A 19,835-nucleotide genomic window follows, 5' to 3' on the forward strand; every position below is an offset into this window, starting at 1 on the left:
GAATTCCTCAGGTGGCTGGGCCCGTAGTGATGAAGACAGAGCCAACACATTTGCCGCTCACCTACAAAATGTGTTCACGCCAAACCAGGCTACTAGCACATTCGCGCTACCGTCCTATCCCGTAAACCGCCATCAGCAACTCACCCCAATTGTGTTTCGTCCTAAAGAAATAACTAAAATAATCAAAGACAATCTCAGCCCGAAAAAATCCACCGGCTGCGACCTTATAACACCGGAAATGATCATCCAGCTGCCACATTCTGCAGTACGCTACATAACCAAGCTCTTTAATGCCATCACCAAACTTGGTTACTTTCCACAACGATGGAAGATGATGAAGATCATAATGATTCCAAAGCCTGGTAAGAACCACACAGTCGCTTCATCTTACAGACCAATAAGTCTACTCTCATGCATTTCGAAACTATTCGAAAAATGCCTGCTGATCCGACTTAATCAACATCTGATATACCACAATATAATCCCAGCCCACCAATTTGGATTTCGCGAAAGCCATGAACCATTGAACAGGTGAATCGTATTACAACGGAAATAAGAACTGCATTTGAATATCGCGAATACTGTACAGCAGTATTTTTAGACGTATCCCAAGCATTCGACAAAGTCTGGCTCGACGGCCTAATGTTTAAAATTAAAACATCCCTACCCGAAAGCACACACAAACTTCTAAAGTCTTACCTCTATGACAGAAAGTTTGCAGTGCGGTGCAACACTGCCACTTCCACTGTATGAACAGGAGTTCATACTGAGGCTGGAGTCCCCCAAGGCAGCGTTCTTGGGCCAACCTTATACCTCATCTATACAGCCGACATCCCTACAAATAGTCGCTTAACGGTATCCACATTTGCCGACGATACAGCTATCCTTAGCCGTTCAAGGTCCCCTATCCAAGCTACAGCACAGTTGGCACTGTACCTCATCGACATTGAGAAGTGGCTCTCTGACTGGCGAATAAAAGTAAACGAGCAAAAATGCAAGCACGTGACGTTTACGCTAAACAGACAAGACTGTCCTCCGCTCTTGTTGAACAGCATACCACTCCCGAAAGCAGATGAGGTAGCGTACCTAGGAGTACACCTTGACAGAAGACTCACATGGCGCAGGCACATTGAAGCCAAAAAAACCCAACTTAAACTCAAAGCCAACAACTTACACTGGCTCATCAACTCTGGTTCTCCGCTCAGCCTAGATCACAAGGTCTTGCTCTACAATTCTATATTGAAACCAATCTGGACCTATGGCTCACAGTTATGGGGCAATGCCAGCAACAGCAATATTGACATCATTCAGCGAGCACAATCAAAGATTCTGAGAACCATCACTGGGGCACCGTGGTACGTTCGGAGTGAAAACATCCAAAGAGACTTAAATATCCCATCAGTTACCAACGCAATCACGGAACTTAAGGAAAAATACCATAGCAAGCTTCACACGCACCCCAACCACCTAGCGCGAGGTCTAATGCAGCTCAGCAGCCGTTCCCGTCTCCGGCGAAAGGACCTACCAACCCAGCGAATAAATTATTAGGGCCGTTTAATCATAGAACAGTTGGAAAAATAATACAACTGTTCAAAAAATACTTGTTATAGTTAAGATTTTTAAACTTATTGTTGGTTCTTATACAAGAAGATTCAATAAATAAAAGCAAAGTAAAAAAAAAAAAAAAAAAAAAATTAAGATTCCCACATTAAATGGCCAACTGGTGATGGATGAGGATAGCGAGGAGGAAAATTTGAAAGAAGAGCAAAGAAGAGAACCTGCGCAATGCAAATGTAATTGTCGTAATAAGGCAGCAATTTGAGCAGTTAATAGATGAATAAATTAAATATCAAGTAAGATTTGTATTACTTCTAGTATAATATATATCTTACAGTAAATCAAAGAGACGAACATGTTGGCAATCATATGAAACGAATTTACGCATAGCATCAGAACCATCGCCCTGGCGAAAATCTTGATTTCAATTATAGATTTCGAAGGCTTTGAGTTCATAAACGATCAATCTTATCAGCGATTGTTGACGCTGCTGCAGTGCATCGATAGCATTTGAATTTTTTTACCGCAAGGGGAGACAGATAACACACAGATCGCAACAAATCGAATGGGGTGATAACCCTCAGCTTGCCATTGGCTGTTTACCCACCCATACCAACCTGTAGCCCTTGGGCACGCCGACATTGCGATTGAGGAACCGGTGGCCAGGCGACGGGTCACCCACTCAATGGGTATCATCTAGCACTTGCGGGCGATGAAGGACTTGGCGCCGCACTGCTTCACATAGGCGGTGCGAATGAAAATTAAAAAAATTAGAAATTGACTGACGTGCATTATAGTTCATTTGACTTATATAGTTTAGTAACTCACCTGCCTCGTTGAGCAGCCGGACGACCTGACCGTTGGTGGTATTGGAGATCTCCGCCTTGCCGGCCAGATCGTGTGCTTTGACACCATCACCGGCGGTGATGCGATCCTTGCTGAGGAGCAGGCAAAGTCCTGGCTGCTCTGGCAGATCGTACACCTGCTTGGTTTTGCCCTCGATGATAACCTTGCCGAGTTTATAGCCCTCAACGATGCTATATGATATATGATGATACTGATTTAACGAATGGAATTTGTTTACGAAATCCACTATTATCTTGAGTTAAACAATGGAAAGCCGGCCTTCTTGTTTACAGCAGACAGCTCAATAAACAGCATTAAAAAATGATAGTACTTTATTCTTGATTATCAGAACCAGGAAAATATTCCGTTGTTTTTTTTTAAGTAACCCGAATAACTGTTTTAATAAATCCAAGGCTGGCGGGAAAACATAAACAACTGTCTTGCTTTCCACCACATTAAGATTGTCTTTTAATGATAAAAGATCGGATAAGCTTTAAGGTAGCTTTGGTAATATTTACGTTCTAGGCACAACAATTGTTTATTTGGACTTGTGGGCTTTATGAAGTTTATAATTTATGGTTTCGGGGAAACCTTGGCAATGGATAAACTTACTGGACGCGGTCGTGGTGGTGGACATCTCGTTAATCGCACGTTGTTGGTTGCTTCACTTTAAGAATCGAAATTGAAATCAATTGGCGGCTGTCTGTTTCACGTGTTGCGGGCTTTGCTTTATGCTCGATATTCGCTGGTGCCTTCCCCCTCGCTCTCTATCTTTTTCGCACTCTCCGCTTGGCTCTATTATTACAATCCGCAAACTCCGACGTTCGTCTGCATCAAAGAATCGCTCCAAAGCAACTGAGCGTCTATAGAATCGCCGGCGCGACTTTATGGCTCGATTTTTTTTATCGCGGAACCCCAACACCAATGCAAAGAGATCCATGTGTTTGCGCTCGCGTGTGTATGTTTGCGTGTGTTTGTGTATGCTTAGAGTCGAGTATAATGCTGATTGGTAATACCCTGCAATTTCCCAAATGGCTGATGAACACGGCGCGGGGCCATTTAATATGTACTTATGTACATACATATGTACAGTTTTGGCAATCTATAAAGCTTTTCTTATGCGTGACAAATTTTATTGTAGCATTTTATTTACAAATTTTGTTTCTAAAATATTTTCTATTCATTTGGTGACTTTCTAAATTTTGAATTTTTTTTGATTTTTGGCCATTCTTCAACTCCTGACATCCAGCTCATCCTGCCTATCATGCTCATCCTCTAGTAGGTAGCCTCTTTATCGTCTTGTTGGCCGATGTCACTATGTCTCAGTAAAGGATCGTATCTGAATGATATATTCATTGATTTTCATCTGCGCTGGCTAAAGAATAACATCAGCTGGCTTAAGACGCACATCTTTAGCACATTTTTCCACAAGAGATTGACCACACGAACGAATCCCACAAATATGAAGCTGACGGCAGCCCAGAAGCGTCACGAAAGGGTTGAGGAGGGGACACGAAACGTGAATATATTCGACAAGGAGGACTTCATCATAATACCATTCAACGAGCAGTCCCATTGGATACTGGCCATCATATGTTATCCAAACCTTGGAATCCCGTCGATACACAATAATAATGTACAGACGACACTCTGCGATGATATTCCAATCAAACAGCATTGAGTCTTATTTTCGATTCGTTGGCGGTCACCTTACGACATCGAGCGATTGCCATATTGCGGGATTGTCTCACCTGTACAAGGCAAAGTATCCGAATGCGCTGGCGCATATCTTCAACAAGGATAATATGCCCGCTCATAGAGTAGAGGTGCCGCGGCAGCAGAATCTCAGATTGCGGCCTCAGTATGTGGAGCAATTCTTTACAAAACCCTTCATCGACTATACACTGCCCATTGGGGAGCTGAGCAATTGGTTTGACCTGCTCACAGTAACTAAGAAGCGTGAGGATATCGCTAATCTCATCCAGAAGCTAATGAATGAAAGCAATCAGCAGCGCAAAATTTTGGCGGTCATTAAGTTTCCCACATTAAATGGCCAACTAGTGATGGATGAGGATAGCGAGGAGGAGAATTGTAAAGAAGAGTATATACCAGGCCACCCGTACCGGTTGGCGAATATGTGAAAAGGGTTTCTCGTCGGGTGAGAGTCTTCTCTCTGTTTGGCCATCGTCGGCGGCGGTGGTCTCCTCATCGACGCTGCTTACCAGCACCACGGCATCTTCATTAACGTCCCTGCTTAGTATCCACTTGCGATTCCGGCGCAGGTGACTCCGCTCTGCGCGTTCTGCTTGTGTGGCGAGGATATGGATGCAACATTCGATTGCACCCGCGATTGAGATCCACCAGCTGTCTCTTCCGATTTATTGCTAACAGAGGCATGTGCGGCATGGTTCCTCGACTGGATCCACTGGGAGATTGCGGGAGCATCTCCAGCTGGTTGCATGCCCTGAAGACCATTACTCGTCATTAAAGAATTGGAGGTTATAGCCTAGAGTTGTGACTTCCCTGTTTATTGCCAAATGAACCTTGGTTGTCTTGAGAACCAGCAGCTTGATAGCCATTGTTATCCTTTGCAAAATGACACTTCTTCTGTTTCTTGTTCTTGGTATTATTATTGGCACTTGGCCAGCATTGGTGACTTCATCCACCGACGATATCACTTGGCCAGCATTGGTGTCTCCCGGAGAGCAAGGACTTTTCTTGTGCTTCTTGCCTTTGGTTGCACTTGCAGCTGGCTGGCACTCATTGTTGGCCACCAAAGTCTCTGATGGTTTGACAACCGTTGGAGAGAGCTCTTCACGTACCGCTTGGTCCTTCAAAAAAGCTACTTTGCGATCCATTTTGGATTTGGATTCAACAGTACAACATATGCACGTTATGGGCTAATCCGACTGAGATGAAGTTTCTCGTTTCGATTGCAAATTCTCGGGCTGCTTAATGTGCAAAGTTAACTGGCTGGTTGAAGAGTCACCTTACACGGTGACTTTGATCACTATATTCCTTTCATTTCCCAATCTGTGTGTTTTATGCGATATTTAATATCTCTCTATTTTTATTGTTGGGGTAAACGGCGTTCCAAGTGCTGTATCCAAAAATCATCTGTGCGAGTTGCTATCGCCATCGGAGTTCTGCTGCTCATATCGATACATATATGTTTCCAATTGATATGGATTTTGTCGGTTGTTTTTAAAAATATGTATCGATGTCCGCTTTGAAATTTGAATGTTGGGAATATTGAAAATAAATAATATTTGAACTGACCATTTGATCATTTACAAAATTAGTATTCTTACATAAGGTATTTAGAAAGTTAAAAGTTCAGCCGTTTGTGCAAGTTCTTTGTCTGGAAATTTCAGAAACAAAAATGTATTCTCGTATTAATTTCAGCATTTTGCAAATACAAGTACAGGCATTAATAAAATTATATTTGTGCGTCCGTGTTATCGGGTCCACTTGTCCGATTTTTGTCGTCAGCGTTAAGCTCCTCTCACCACATGGATTGCTTGGCGGCGATAAGAAAATCAAATGTAAACAAAAATATTTTTGTTTTTTGCCAAGAGCGCCTTTATAAAAAAAAACTGACAGACACACACACGTTTTCCTGTTCGCGGGCCAAAGGGCTCCATTTCGCAATTTGCATCGGTTGCCAAGTGCGGAAAAACGCATCTAAATCACAACGTTGTAAGCTGTCAGAAAGTTTGCCAAGTCGAATTCCTTAAATGTGAAGGAACTGGAAACTGGCTTTTGTTTTACATTTACAAATTTACTATTACTACTACTATATAATTAAATTCTTGCAATATTTATAAGTGAAAAAAATATAATTTTTATTTCACTAAATGATTACAAAACTTTTTATTTGAGAAGAACACCGACCTTTTACAATTAGGTCTCAAAATGAACTCTGATAATTATTCTGATTTGATTGACGTGTATTGTAAGTGTATTAGTATGTAGGCATATGCTTAAGTCTTAGGGACTTGTGGATATGTCACTCCCCCAACCTTTGAATTTGGCCTGTCCTCAGGTCGTTAAATTTGGGTATAAGGTAATATTATTTCCTTGTTGAATATTCTCATTGACATTATTTTCAAGGTGCGTGTGTTCTTTTTGCTTACGATATTTGACAATAATTTTCTTAGGTATAATTTTAAACGTATATGCTACATACAGAGTCAAACTAATTATCATTATGACGAACGTTGTAATGCATATAATTTGGAGAAAGTTATAGTGTTTTACATGGGATTCTATCATTTCTCTCGTTTGTAAGTGATTTATTGGTTCTAGACGTGTTACATTGTTTGTGATATAAATTGTTTGTGTAAAATCTGCTATATAATAATATTAGAGATTAGAGATTAGAAATTCATCTATTTGCATGGTAGAATTTTTAATTTTAATGATGTTGTTTCCTGATACTAATATTTTATTGTTTGTACAGTCTTAACAGCTGTTTCAGGAATATTCCATGTTAATAGTATATTTGGTTCTATATAATTTATTTTGTAATTTTTATGTGTTTTAATATATTTGCATTGAGTTTGCTCTTGTTTGATGATTCCAATAATACATTTGTCGAATATTACCCTATTGGTATCTTTATGGAATACTTGGTTATCAAATATGTAGAATTTATCGAATATTTGCTCGGTTAGAATATAATTATGTTCATCTGGGTACGGAACAATTTGGAATATTGGAATTTTAGTGACTTCGCTACATGGGAAATAATCAAAATTTCGTTCGTATCTGTTTTAAGCCAAGTTGACGTTTTTATCTTTAGCATTTTTTCTGAATTTACATGTTTTAAATAGTCATGCTTTAGTAACTTTGGATTGAAAATTCCAAGTCTGGTTAATTGCATACCCAATTCTATGTCTTCTATATATTCTGTAAATTGCTGTAGGTTAAATATTAGTATTGCACTTTGTTGGTGTTGTTCTTTATCTACTTTGAGCTTATTAATTATATCTATACCACTATTGATTATATCTATAATCGTGTTTAGGACATGGGTTTTTACATAGTCTTCTGACATGTTGTTTATTTTTTCTTCCAACTCTTCTCTGTCGTCTTCATCTAATGTGCCGAATAAGAATTTGTATGCTTTTCCTACTACGTTTAAAAGACTTCTTTTACTTCGACTAATAATTCTTAACCAATTTATTTCTCGTTTTAATTTGTCGACTAAATATTGTATTTGTGGTACATTAGGATAGTTGTTTGCTTCATTTACTATATCTTCGAACATGAGCATTGTCTTTGTTATTTTTCCATTGTTCCTGTTTGGAATATAAGATATCCATTCTTCGCGCTTATTGGATTTACTTCTATATTGTTGCACTTGACCATGGTGAAAAGTGATAGTATGCAACTAAGCATTATTAGAAGTATGTTGTATACTTTGTGCTTCTTTGGTTAGTCTGGAATTATCATATTTGCTCTTATTACATTTTTTCTGTTTCTTAAATTTTGTCCTATAGTGAACGATTTTCCTACCACGGTTTGTTTCTTCGAAATGTTTATCATCTACTTGTCCAATCCTTCCTGTATTTTTGAATGGATTGGTTATTTTACTTTTACTTCAAAATCGTGCCTATTCTTATTGAGGTATTCTATCTTATCGATTTTATATTGTTGTACGTTAAAGTCTGGGCTGCCTGCATATAGGAAAATGTCTGCTGAAAATCTTTTGGTACTATTATGTTTAGTTTTATGATTCTATATGTATAGAATTGTTTCGAATTTTGTGCACCTATCTTCAATATTTTGCTCGCTACCAATGATTCTTAGTTTTTCGTTTACGGTCTTGTGGAATCTATCTATGTCAGATATACCATTTTTGCTAGTCGTTATAGAAATTTGTACACCTTCAGATCTTAACCAATTTTGTAGGGCTATACACATAAAAGCTGAGTCTTTATCTGCTTTAATTTCTTTTCCTATATCATTGAATATTTTAGTAATGGCTCTTTTTGCTTCTAGCCAATCTCTACTTTTTACTTCAACTAGTGATGCAAATTTCGAATAGATATCAATGCAAGATAAGAAGATCTGGTTTCCTGTGAGATAAAAATCTATCACGTATTTTTCTCTTGTGTTAAATATTTCCGGTGTTGTTTCATATGTCAATTTCGTGTTTCGATGTTCTGTTTTTGCCAGATTACAAATTTCACATTAACTGATAATGTTTTGAATAAGCTTTTGACTATCAGGATAGTAATATTCTTTTTTAAATAAATTGATTGTTTTTTCTATACCCGGATGTAAAAGTTCCTTATGTTTCTTTAAGATTAAATCTTTAAATTCTGCATACGTTATTATATCAATAAACTTTGTCTTAAGAGTTTTATGAAATTGTTAGGGCTTATAATTTCGGTAAACGCTCTCTGGAAGATCAGAAAATCTTCGTCACTACGGAAATAAATTGCACTCTTTTTGGTACACACATATTCCTTAATGAGGTATTTGGTTCAGGTGTCATTTCTTTATAGACTATTTTAATCTTTAACTTTTGAAAGAAATGTTGTACACTTGTTGTATCGTTGTCGACTTTTTCTATCTCTATTTGTCTAGAGAAGAGATTTATTGGCCTTTCTGTTATAGATATGTAATTTTGATTATCTTCACTGGCGCTGTGTATAGTTGCGTCTGCGATGTTTTCGACCTCGCCAACCATAACTTCTTCCATTTTCGTGCGGGAAAGAGCATCCGCGACATGATTTTCTTTGCCTGGAAGATATTTGATTTTGTAATCAAATACATTGAGTTTTATTTTCCATCTTTGCAATTTCATATTTGGTTCTTTAATGTTGTTGAGTCATACCAGTGGCTTGTGATCACTTAATATTTCAAATGGCCTGTCGAATAGGTATGACCTGAAATATTTTGTAGCCCAAACTTTAGCTAACAATTCTTTTTCAATCATAGCATAGTTGATTTCATGTTCGTTTAGCGTTCTACTGGCATAACAAACTGGCTTGTGATTTTATGATAACACTGCAACATTAGCTACATTACTGGCATCAGTTGTCAGAGAAAAGGGTTTTGAAAAATCAGGATAGATTAATATCGGGTCTGAAGTTATCAAAACCTTTAGTCTTTCAAATGATTCGATGTAGTCTTTACATTTGGTGTCTATTATAGCACCTTTCTTTAATTTGAGGGTCATGGGTTTAACTATTTTAACAAAGTTAGGAATAAACTGGCGATAGAATCCACATAATCCCAAAAATGATTTTATTTGCTTAGGTGTCTTGGGTACTGGAAAATTTGTAATTGCTTTGGTTTTATTTGGATTTGGCTTGATGCCATTTGTTGTGACGATGTGTCCTAGGAATTCAGTTTCTTTCTTCATGAATTCACATTTATATAGTTGCAACTTTAAATTAGCGTCTCCCAGTTTTTCAAAGACTTTCTTTAGGGATAAAATGTGTTCTTCCAATGAAGTGGAATAAACAATAATATCGTCTAAATAGACTAAACAGTCTTTGTAGATTAAATCTTCCAGAAGATTATTCATGCATCTCTGAAAAGTAGCTGGAGCGTTTTTTAAACCAAAAGGCATACGAGTATATTCATAATGCCCATGCTTAGTTGAAAAAGCTGTTTTTGCAATAGAATTTTCATCCATTTGGATTTGGTGAAATCCCTTAGCTAGATCTATAGTTGTATAGTATTGGCATCTACCTAATTTGTACAATATCTCATCCATTCGGGGAATGGGAAATTTGTCGTATAGCATATCCTTCATTTATTTTATTGGATTCTACCGACTGCGCCAATTAAATTCTTGCAATATTTATAAGTGAAAAAAATATAATTTTTATTTCACTAAATGATTACAAAAATTTTTATTTGAGAAGAACACCGACCTTTTACAATTAGGTCTCAAACTGAACTGTAATAATTATTCTGATTTGATTGACGTTCAAGCCTCGGTATCGAGCTTTTCCAATATGGACTTTAGACTTTAGGATTCTGATCGTGACGAGAAAAAGCTTTGCGTTTCTCTTGGATTCAAGTGCATTTGCTCTTGGATACAAGTGCTCTTAGATTCTTATAATTTGTTTATTGAAATCGATACTTTTGTTTTTCGGGATTGCGGTTCCGACCTTTGAACGTGGGAACGTGACGATGGGGTGAGGCTTAAGCAAGGAATTGTTTAAATTAGGGGACGGATGTTTAGTCTACTAGTGGGTGACTTATCTAGAATTGGGGTTTTTTCCATTCTCGAGGATCATATAACAATCTTATTCTTATCTGGTATCTGTTGGGTACATCCGGAGTAGTGTATGTTTTATTAGTGTGTAGGCATATGCTTAAGTCTTAGGGACTTATGGATATGTCACTATATATACTTTACTAAATAGTGTCTTATCTGTGCTGGCTGCAATAATATATTTTGGAAAATATATTTTTATTCGGGTTATTTCTTCTATAAATATATTAATTATATATGTCGCAGATCATTTAAATGTAACGACATTTCTAGTAATTGCGCGTTTCTGTTTGGCACGCGCCAATTCCTTTGATGCGCGGCAGAGAACCGTTAGAGTTTTAACGGAAGCGTACAGAAAAATGCGGTGTGCATTAGTATTGATGTGCGTGGACTGGAGTGGGTCTCCAAAATGTGTTGGCAATGCGTGTAGAGTTAAGAACTACGCGTAATTCGGATTTTGTGAAAAGAGATTGCATCGTTGAGCAGAACAGACATGCCTCGCTCACGCTGCAGAAAACGTTATGCAACAACGAGAATAGTGAAGAGGAAAAAGAGTGTCCTGATGACTCTTCGACATCAGAAGTGGGATCGGGTCCTATAACTTCAACAGTAGATGGACCATGGCGTACTATTATGGAAATGCAAAATACAAATTTAATTGAACTTGTGCGGGCCATACAAACAACGGCATCTGATGGTAGCAAAACATTAACCGAGAAAAGCGAGTGGAGCAGTGCAGTGTTGCATTACCTAAGGGATTCATAAATCATAGAGGCAAAATTTTCGAAATCACGTTTGATTCTGGAGCTGAATGTTCGCTGCTGAAAGAAAAGCTAAGTATTAAATTTTCTGGTAAAAGATTTAATAATGTTGTTATGTTAAAAGGCATAGGCAATAATGGAATATTTAGTACTGTACAGGTTTTAAGTAACGTAAAAATTGACGATTACTGCATTGAAATTTTGTTATATGTAATAGGCGATGATATTGTTATTGGTCGCGAAATATTAAATTTGGGTTTTGATATTGTCATTTCGTCAGACCGATTTAAAATTTCGAGAACCAAAATAATTAATTTGTGTACCGGCTGTGATTCAGCCGATATTGATACTGAACTTGATGAACAAGATAAAATAAAATTCGAATTCTCTTTTAAAGGGTATCCCATGTACTAAGGTTAAAGTTGGCAAAATGAAAATAAGATTAATTGATCCAAGAAAGACAGTTCAAAGAAGGCCATATCGATTAAGCCCATGCGAGCGAGATTTAGTTCGAGAAAAATTGACGAATTGCTGAAATGCAATATAATTAGACCAAGCTGTTCACCTTATGCAAGCCCTATATAGCTGGTAAAGAAAAAAAATGGTTCGGATAGGCTTTGTGTCGACTATAGGGAGTTAAATTCAAACACAGTCGCTGATAAATACCCTCTGCCATTTGTACAGGATCAAATAAGTAGACTTCGAGGAGCTTATTATTTTACATGTTTAGATATGGCTAGTGGTTATTACCAAATTCCCTTAAATGCGGATTCAATTGAGTATACAGCGTTTGTGACACCCGATGGTCAGTATGAATTTTTATCTATGCCTTTCGGGCTTAAAAATGCGCCGTCGGTATTTCAACGATTAGTAATGAAAGTGCTCGGGGATCTTGCAAATTCTTATGTTATCGTCTATATGGACGGCATCATGATAACTGCATCAACACAGTGAGAAACGTTAGAAAGATTACAAATTATTCTAGATGTTCTGACAGAGGCCGGGTTTTCATTCAATATTACGAAGTGTTCCTTCTTGAAAACATCTATTCAATATTTAGGCTACAATGTTTGTGCTGGCGAAATTCGCCCAAACCCTCAGAAAATTGTTGCGTTGACTGCTCTTCCGCCTCCAAAGTCAGTCACATCGCTTAGGCAATTTATTGGATTAGCAACTTATTTCAAACAGTTTATTAAGGGATTTTCACAGTTGATGAAACCGTTACACTTTTTAACGTCAGACAAAAATAAATTTATTTGGAAAGCGGAACATGAACAGATACAGAAAAAGGTTATTTATACTCTAACTGATAAACCAGTCCTTGTTATTTTTGACCCAAAATATCCAATTGAGTTGCATACGGGTGCAAGGTGCAGTTGGCAATCAATTGTACAACTAACCGTGTGACGAAGGCAAGTCCTCTTGAAATGTTATTGGGAAAGGTAACAAGCCTATTAGGATTACTTCCACCTGGTGACATAGAAAATGATGTTGATTGATGTTGATGTTCAAGGGGCCTTTTGAAATAATACAGGTTCTGGAGGGTGACAGGTACACTTTAAAGTCCTTAACCAATAAAAGATTTTATAAATATGCACAGGAAGATTTGAGAAAAATGCCAGAAGGGCAAGTGCCCGAGGAGATGAATGTGTGTGAAGAGAGCGAAAACGAAAATGTTGAAGCCATTGAAGAAAGTGAAGCACACCAATAAAGGTTATGAATGATTTACTGCTGGCCAAAGAAAATGGCAGAGTAACAAGACCAGACAAATAATGCAAGCACAAGTGCAAAACAAACTGATGTTTGTTTTCATCATGGCGTGTGGAGCATCGAATTTGTAATGATGAATGAAGAAGAATAATTGATTTTGTTAAAAATTACATTATAGTAAGAATTATGTAAAGATATTGGTTAAGAAGGCTTGATACTGTTTTCTAAAATTAACTTGATAAGTTTATACGAGTTGAAATGGAAATATTGAATCTTTTGTTTGTAAAAGGAAAATGAATAACTAATAGTAAAATTATAAAAAGACAATTGAATGGAACACGACCTCGTGTTAGAATCAGGATGGCCGAGTCTGGTTCTCCGTTTTGTTGCAGTTAAGTTTAAATCTGGTAACGGTTGGTGGTGTGAGTTAACTGGCCCGTATGTTGGCCGGATCGTCGAGTTGTAAGCTGTGAGCTAGGCTAACAAAAGACTGGCCGGTTTGAAAAACTGTGCGCTAATGGAAAAATTTTATTGGAAATCCAGACCTTTAACGATTTATGTGTGAAGAATATTAAATTATGATTGATTGCTTGAGAGTTGTTGGTAATCCGGATTTCATAGCTTGAATGTAATAGGTAATATGTTTTGAATATTTGTATTGGTTTGCTTTGAAGTCATGAAGAATGAAGAATAATTTAACGAATTAATAACTATGATCGATATTAAGGGATTACTAGCACACGAGGACGTGTGATAGGTCAGGATGGCCGTGTCGCAGATCATTTAAATGTAACGACATTTCTAGTAATTGCGCGTTTCTGCTTGGCACGCGCCATGCAGGCGCCTTTTCTATTCTTTTGATGCGCGGCAGAGAACCTTTAGAGTTTCTGCCGAACGTAGTCTGGTCGCGAGTAGGAGCGGGGGGAAGTAGATATCTGCAGGAATAACGGAAGCGTACAGAAAAATACGGTGTGCGTTAGTATTGATGTGCGTGGACTGGAGTGGGTCTCCAAAATGTGTTGGCAATGCGTGTAGAGTTAAGAACTACGCGTAATTCGGATTTTGTGAAGAGAGATTGGGTCAGTTAACGTCAGAAAACGTTATGCAACTGATGACCTGATGACTCTTTGACATATATAATATTTAAAATACATTTAACATTTAAGCATGCTGAAAATGCATATGTAAATAATACAATTAGCCTGCTCTATTTTTAAATATCCAGATGAGTACATCATATTTGAATGAATTTTTCGTAGTAGTCATATAAACTTTTTTTTGCTCTAGCCAAATCGTTCGCATAGAAGATGTCATATTTAACTAACAGCTTTATTTATTTTTTTTTAATACGCGTGAATAAAAGAGAAGAAAACGAATCAAAATAACTGCATACGAAATAGATCGAAATAAAAACGTAGTCGCTTTTATTCAAAACCCACAATCATTACAATCAGCAAACTTCGACATTCGTCTGCATCAAAGAATCGCTCCAAAGCAACTGAGCGTCTATAGAATCGCCGGCGCGACTTTAAGGCTCGATTTTCTTATCGCGGAACCCCAACACCAATGCAAAGAGATACATGTGTTTGCGTGTGTGTGTGTGGGCTTAAAATCGAGTATAATGCTGATTGGTAATACCCTGCAATTTCCCAAATGGCTGATGAACACTGCGAGGGCAACTTAGGTACTTATGTACATACATATGTACATTTTTGGAAATCTATAAAGCTTTGCTTATGCGTGACAAATTTTATTGTCGCATTTAATTTACAAATTTTGTTTCTAAAATATTTTCTATTCATTTGGTGACTTTCAAAATTTTGAATTTTTCTTGATTTTTGGCCATTCTTCAACTCCTGACATCCAGCTCATCCTGCCTATCATGCTCATCCTCTAGTAGGTAGCCTCTTTATCGTCTTGTTGGCCGATGTCACCATGTCTCAGTAAAGGATCGTATCTGAATGATATATTCATTGATTTTCATCTGCGATGGCTAAAGAATAACATCAGCTGGCTAAAGACGCACATCTTTAGCACATTTTTCCACAAGAGATTGACCACACGAACGAATCCCACAAATATGAAGCTGACGGCAGCCCAGAAGCGTCACGAAAGGGTTGGGGAGTGGACACGAAACGTGAATATATTCGACAAGGACTTCATCATAATACCATTCAACGAGCAATCCCATTGGATACTGGCCATCATATGTTATCCAAAGCTTAGAATCCCGTCGGTATACAATAATAATGTACAGACGACACTCTGCGATGATATTCCAATCAAACAGCCATTGATTCTTATTTACGATTTGCTGGCGGTCACCTCACGACATCGAGCGATTGCCATATTGCGGGATTATCTCACCTGTGATACAAGGCAAAGTATCCGAATGCGCTGGCGCATATCTTCAACAAGGATAATATGCCCGCTCATGGAGTAGAGGTGCCGCAGCAGCATCTGGATGAGATTAGCGATATCCAATTCAGGCGACAATGAAAAAGCAAAAACACTATATAAACAATGTGGAACGTTCATAAGAAACACATTATTTTGTATTGTATTTGAACACATTTGATCAATTCTTTGCTAATTTCCCGTAAATTGCGCATCGACAGTTACCGCCAGTTACCGTAAAAGAAAATCTCGAATTAATGCCGAGGTTGTCCTATTTGTGAAACTGGGGTGTAGACACAGATGGAAGAAATTATGAAAAGAACTTTTAATCACTTTTGAATGCCCTAATTACTTCTCCTTGGTTTTCTCTGAAATCCTCACCAAATATTAACGTTTACACTTACACGTATTTTTTTCGATATTTTCTTTTAAAGTTTGGTAAATTAAAAACGTGCTTTAAGAAATAAATAAATAAATCAGTCAAAATAATATTTTTGTCAAGAACCGTAATCAAATTTCAATTTGGTGATTCAAGAAAACTGATAATAGTAGGGGAGCCGGGTGAACCCCGCCCCCTTACTTTGAACGACATAAAGAACGTGGTTCACGCCGAATTTGGGATATTGAACTTCGTTTTGCTTAATAAAGAACTGGTTTATGTCATACCGGACGAAGATCTGCTCCAGTACCTTGGCCTGATGACATGTTGCTGTAATTTTGTCACAGAGGTGAGGGAATTCCTCCTGGATAACGGTGTGCAGGAGCTGGTAGCGCCTAATGTGCCTTCCCCGGCAGCAACAAATTGAAAAACGACGGCCACACGTACTAGAGGGATGCATAACACCATTCTCCAGTATCGATTCGTTTTACTGCGTATTCAGAATACATGCCATTCAGTTGGTCGCGTTCTCTTTGCGTTCACTTCGTATGTATTCGGACTTACAGGCGTCCGATCGAAATAAACTAACTGAATGTGTTCAAAGAATGAATGAAGCGAATGAATTTTCAATGGTAATTCAGAGTACTCTGAATTCTTCATGTTGTCATTGAGTAAAATGAGTTCGGACAGCGCGGAGGTAAGTCAAAGTTTGTGTTTTTTATGTTTATTTGTATTATTATTTGCGTGTGGGTCTTATTTAATAATATTTGTTTGTTTAATTGTTTAATATAAATTATTTAGCGATCTTTACAAATTGTGTCAATTATAAATATTTTAAATATAATAGTAATATAAATAAAAGAATCGTTTGTACAGCCTTTGTCAGGCCACGCAAGTTAGAAGGTTAAAACAAGTAGTTATACACCATACTCGTAGAGTGAAAGTATGTTGTAGAGTGTAGTATAACTCTTTGAAAAGTTTGTAACAATATCCATAATATTATCTCTTAAGCTACGCATAAAAATATTACAAATAAAATTCTTCTTCAGTTCAGTTTTTATAAAAACTAAATTCAGAGGGTAAGTGAAATAAAACGGATTACGATTTATTTTTACAAACTAACGTTAAAAAGTGCAATTGTGTACACCAAAATTTCAATTATTTTAGACCAACCGCATAATTATTTTCCATTGGGGTGCCTTGTCCTGCCAATCAGTTTAAACTTTTCCATCACCTTACGTTTATGATTCTCTGGTTAAGAAGCTTTTTTTGAAATTCAGTTCTGTTAAATTCATTGTGAGTCTAAGCGGAAAATCGGCGTCCACAGTTTATCGAATGGACGTGGCCCTCCTATCTGGCTTTAAGCTAATGCCGGGGGCAGTCCATTGACAGCCAACCACCTTGCCACGCCCCACACTCCACACCTTGTAATGACGACATTCACATAATGCAACAACAATTGCAGCAAACGCGGGCACTTAAATAAATGATAGTGCACGCGGTTTGGCCGAATGAAATATCGAGTTATTCTGAAGAGGACCTTCTGGTTCATCACGTCCATTAAGATTTCAAATTAATATAGTATTTTAAATTAATGTTTGTTAAGCCCAAAATATCAGCTGGGTGCCATATTAACTCGGATTTCAGGAAACTTGAGTAATCTTGAATTATACCTAATATGGGCTTAGCTTTTTTATTCTTGTAGAGGCCTTCTATTAATTATTTACCACTGCCCATTTGCTGCCGTGTACTAACTTTCAAAAACCACTGTAGATTTCCGAGAAAAGTTAATAACCACTTCTGAATACTCATTGGTCTTAGCTAAAAAGCACCACTTAGGCTCCCACAGATGATGACTAAACGTCTGTTGTCGGGATGTTTGCACCTGATATTAATGATGGGCTTTATTGCAGTTCCATCCTGGTTGCATAGCAGGTCTTGGGCTTTACTTCTGGTTTTAGACTCGGATTCCAAACTTATTCTCTAGTACGCAACTCTGCGTATTTAGGGCCAACATTCACATGCGGAAAAACATACTCCATCACAGTATGCTTACATCGTGCACATCAAATAAATATCGTATTAAACTCCCCTTTCCTTTTCTTTTCAGAATTGTCAAAAATATTCTATATTTCAGTCCGATGACAAGATCCCTGCGCCGAGCTTGTGCTAAGCCCAAAGTATGTGCCAAGCAAAAAGCCGAGAAAGCTAAAAGGTGAAGTGCACCAAACTTGGACCAATCACGAGTAATTGCTACTTTAATTTCGTGAGGTCCTACCGGATAAAGCATTGTGACGTAAACCCACAAGGGTTGATATCAAAGGCGGCAAAAGCGTGGAGAATGCTGAAGACGAGATTCAGTCAGATCGAAAAGAATGGCATACGAATCTGGAACAAACACAGTGAATTGCGAAGCGATCTGTTGGAGGAGGAGGAGCACGAATAGATTGCCTTTAGTCGGTATCATCATCCTTATCATCCTTATAATTTGTTGTTTGTTTGTTCGAGTTTTCCGACCCGTTACTCAGCAAATGTGAAAATGAACGCGAAATTTTATCACTTTTCTCTGATATCGATAGATATTAAGAAATAACATGGAAAAAATTAAAAATTTGTCCAAAGTGTGGGTGTGATTAGTTTGCCGACTTTAGAGCGTTAAAATGGGCGTGGCAAAAAGTTTTTTGACAAATCGTTAGAAATTTATATATCGACACTTTTTACCAAAATAAGCCGACGAGAAGTATTGAATATTTGAAAATAATAATAGATAATAATAATAATGTGCCATTTCTTTTCTACTCACTTTGGACCTTGCGACACCAAAAAGTTATTAAAAAATAAGGGTTGGCCATCCCAATTTTTTTTATTATATTCGGTATGTAAGATAGTTATTTTGTAATAAATAGTGCGGATATATATATAATTAAATACTTGCAATATTTATAAGTGAAAAAATATAATTTTTATTTCACTAAATGATTACAATCTTTTTATTTGAGAAGAACACCGACCTTTTACAATTAGGTCTCAAACTGAACTCTGATAATTATTCTGATTTGATTGACGTTCAAGCCTCGGTATCGAGCTTTTCTAATATGGACTTTAGACTTTAGGATTCTGATCGTAAAGAGAAAAAGCTTTGCGTTTCTCTTGGATTCAAGTGCATTTGCTCTTGGATACAAGTGCTCTTAGATTCTTATAATTTGTTTATTGAAATCGATACTTTTGTTTTTCGGGATTGCGGCTCCGAGCTTTGAACGTGGGAATGTGACGATGGGGTGAGGCTTAAGCAAGGAATTGTTTAAATTAGGGGACGGATGTTTAGTCTACCAGTGGGTGACTTATCTAGAATTGGGGTTTTTTCCATTCTCGAGGATCATATAACAATCTTATTCTTATCTGGTATCTGTTGGGTACATCCGGAGTAGTGTATGTTGTATTGGGGTGTATATGTTGTAAGTGTATTAGTATGTAGGCATATGCTTAAGTCTTAGGGACTTATGGATATGTCACTCCCCCAACCTTTGAATTTGGCCTGTCCTCAGGTCGTTAAATTTGGGTATAAGGTAATATTATTTCCTTGTTGAATATTTTCATTGACATTATTTTCAAGGTGCGTGTGTTCTTTTTGCTTACGATATTTGACAATAATTTTCTTAGGTATATTTTTAAACTTATATGCTACATACAGAGTCAAACTAATTATCATTATGACGAACGTTGTAATGCATATAATTTGAAAAAAGTTATAGTGTTTTACATGGGTTTCTATCATTTCTCTCGTTTGTAAGTGATTTATTGGTTCTAGACGTGTTACATTGTTGGTGATATAAATTGTTTGTGTAAAGTCTGCTAGATTATTAGAGATTAAGAATTCATCTATTTGTATGGTACAATTTTTAATTTTAATGATGTTGTTTCCTGATACTAATATTTTATTGTT

The 19,835-nt window shown here is 37.3% G+C and overlaps 5 pseudogenes; 3 read left to right on the plus strand and 2 right to left on the minus strand.

The window, feature by feature from the left end:
* Positions 1–2,170: 2,170 nt before the first annotated feature.
* CR46157 lies at positions 2,171–2,590 on the minus strand (annotated as a pseudogene).
* A 1,131-nt stretch (positions 2,591–3,721) lies between these two features.
* CR46187 lies at positions 3,722–4,487 on the plus strand (annotated as a pseudogene).
* A 13-nt stretch (positions 4,488–4,500) lies between these two features.
* Positions 4,501–5,219, minus strand: CR46158 (annotated as a pseudogene).
* A 9,833-nt stretch (positions 5,220–15,052) lies between these two features.
* CR46159 lies at positions 15,053–15,576 on the plus strand (annotated as a pseudogene).
* Positions 15,577–18,033: 2,457 nt separating this feature from the next.
* On the plus strand, positions 18,034–18,290 carry CR46161 (annotated as a pseudogene).
* Positions 18,291–19,835: the final 1,545 nt, after the last annotated feature.

The sequence above is a fragment of the Drosophila melanogaster genome, chromosome Y (genome assembly GCF_000001215.4).
Source record: "Drosophila melanogaster chromosome Y".
Taxonomy (NCBI): domain Eukaryota; kingdom Metazoa; phylum Arthropoda; class Insecta; order Diptera; family Drosophilidae; genus Drosophila; species Drosophila melanogaster.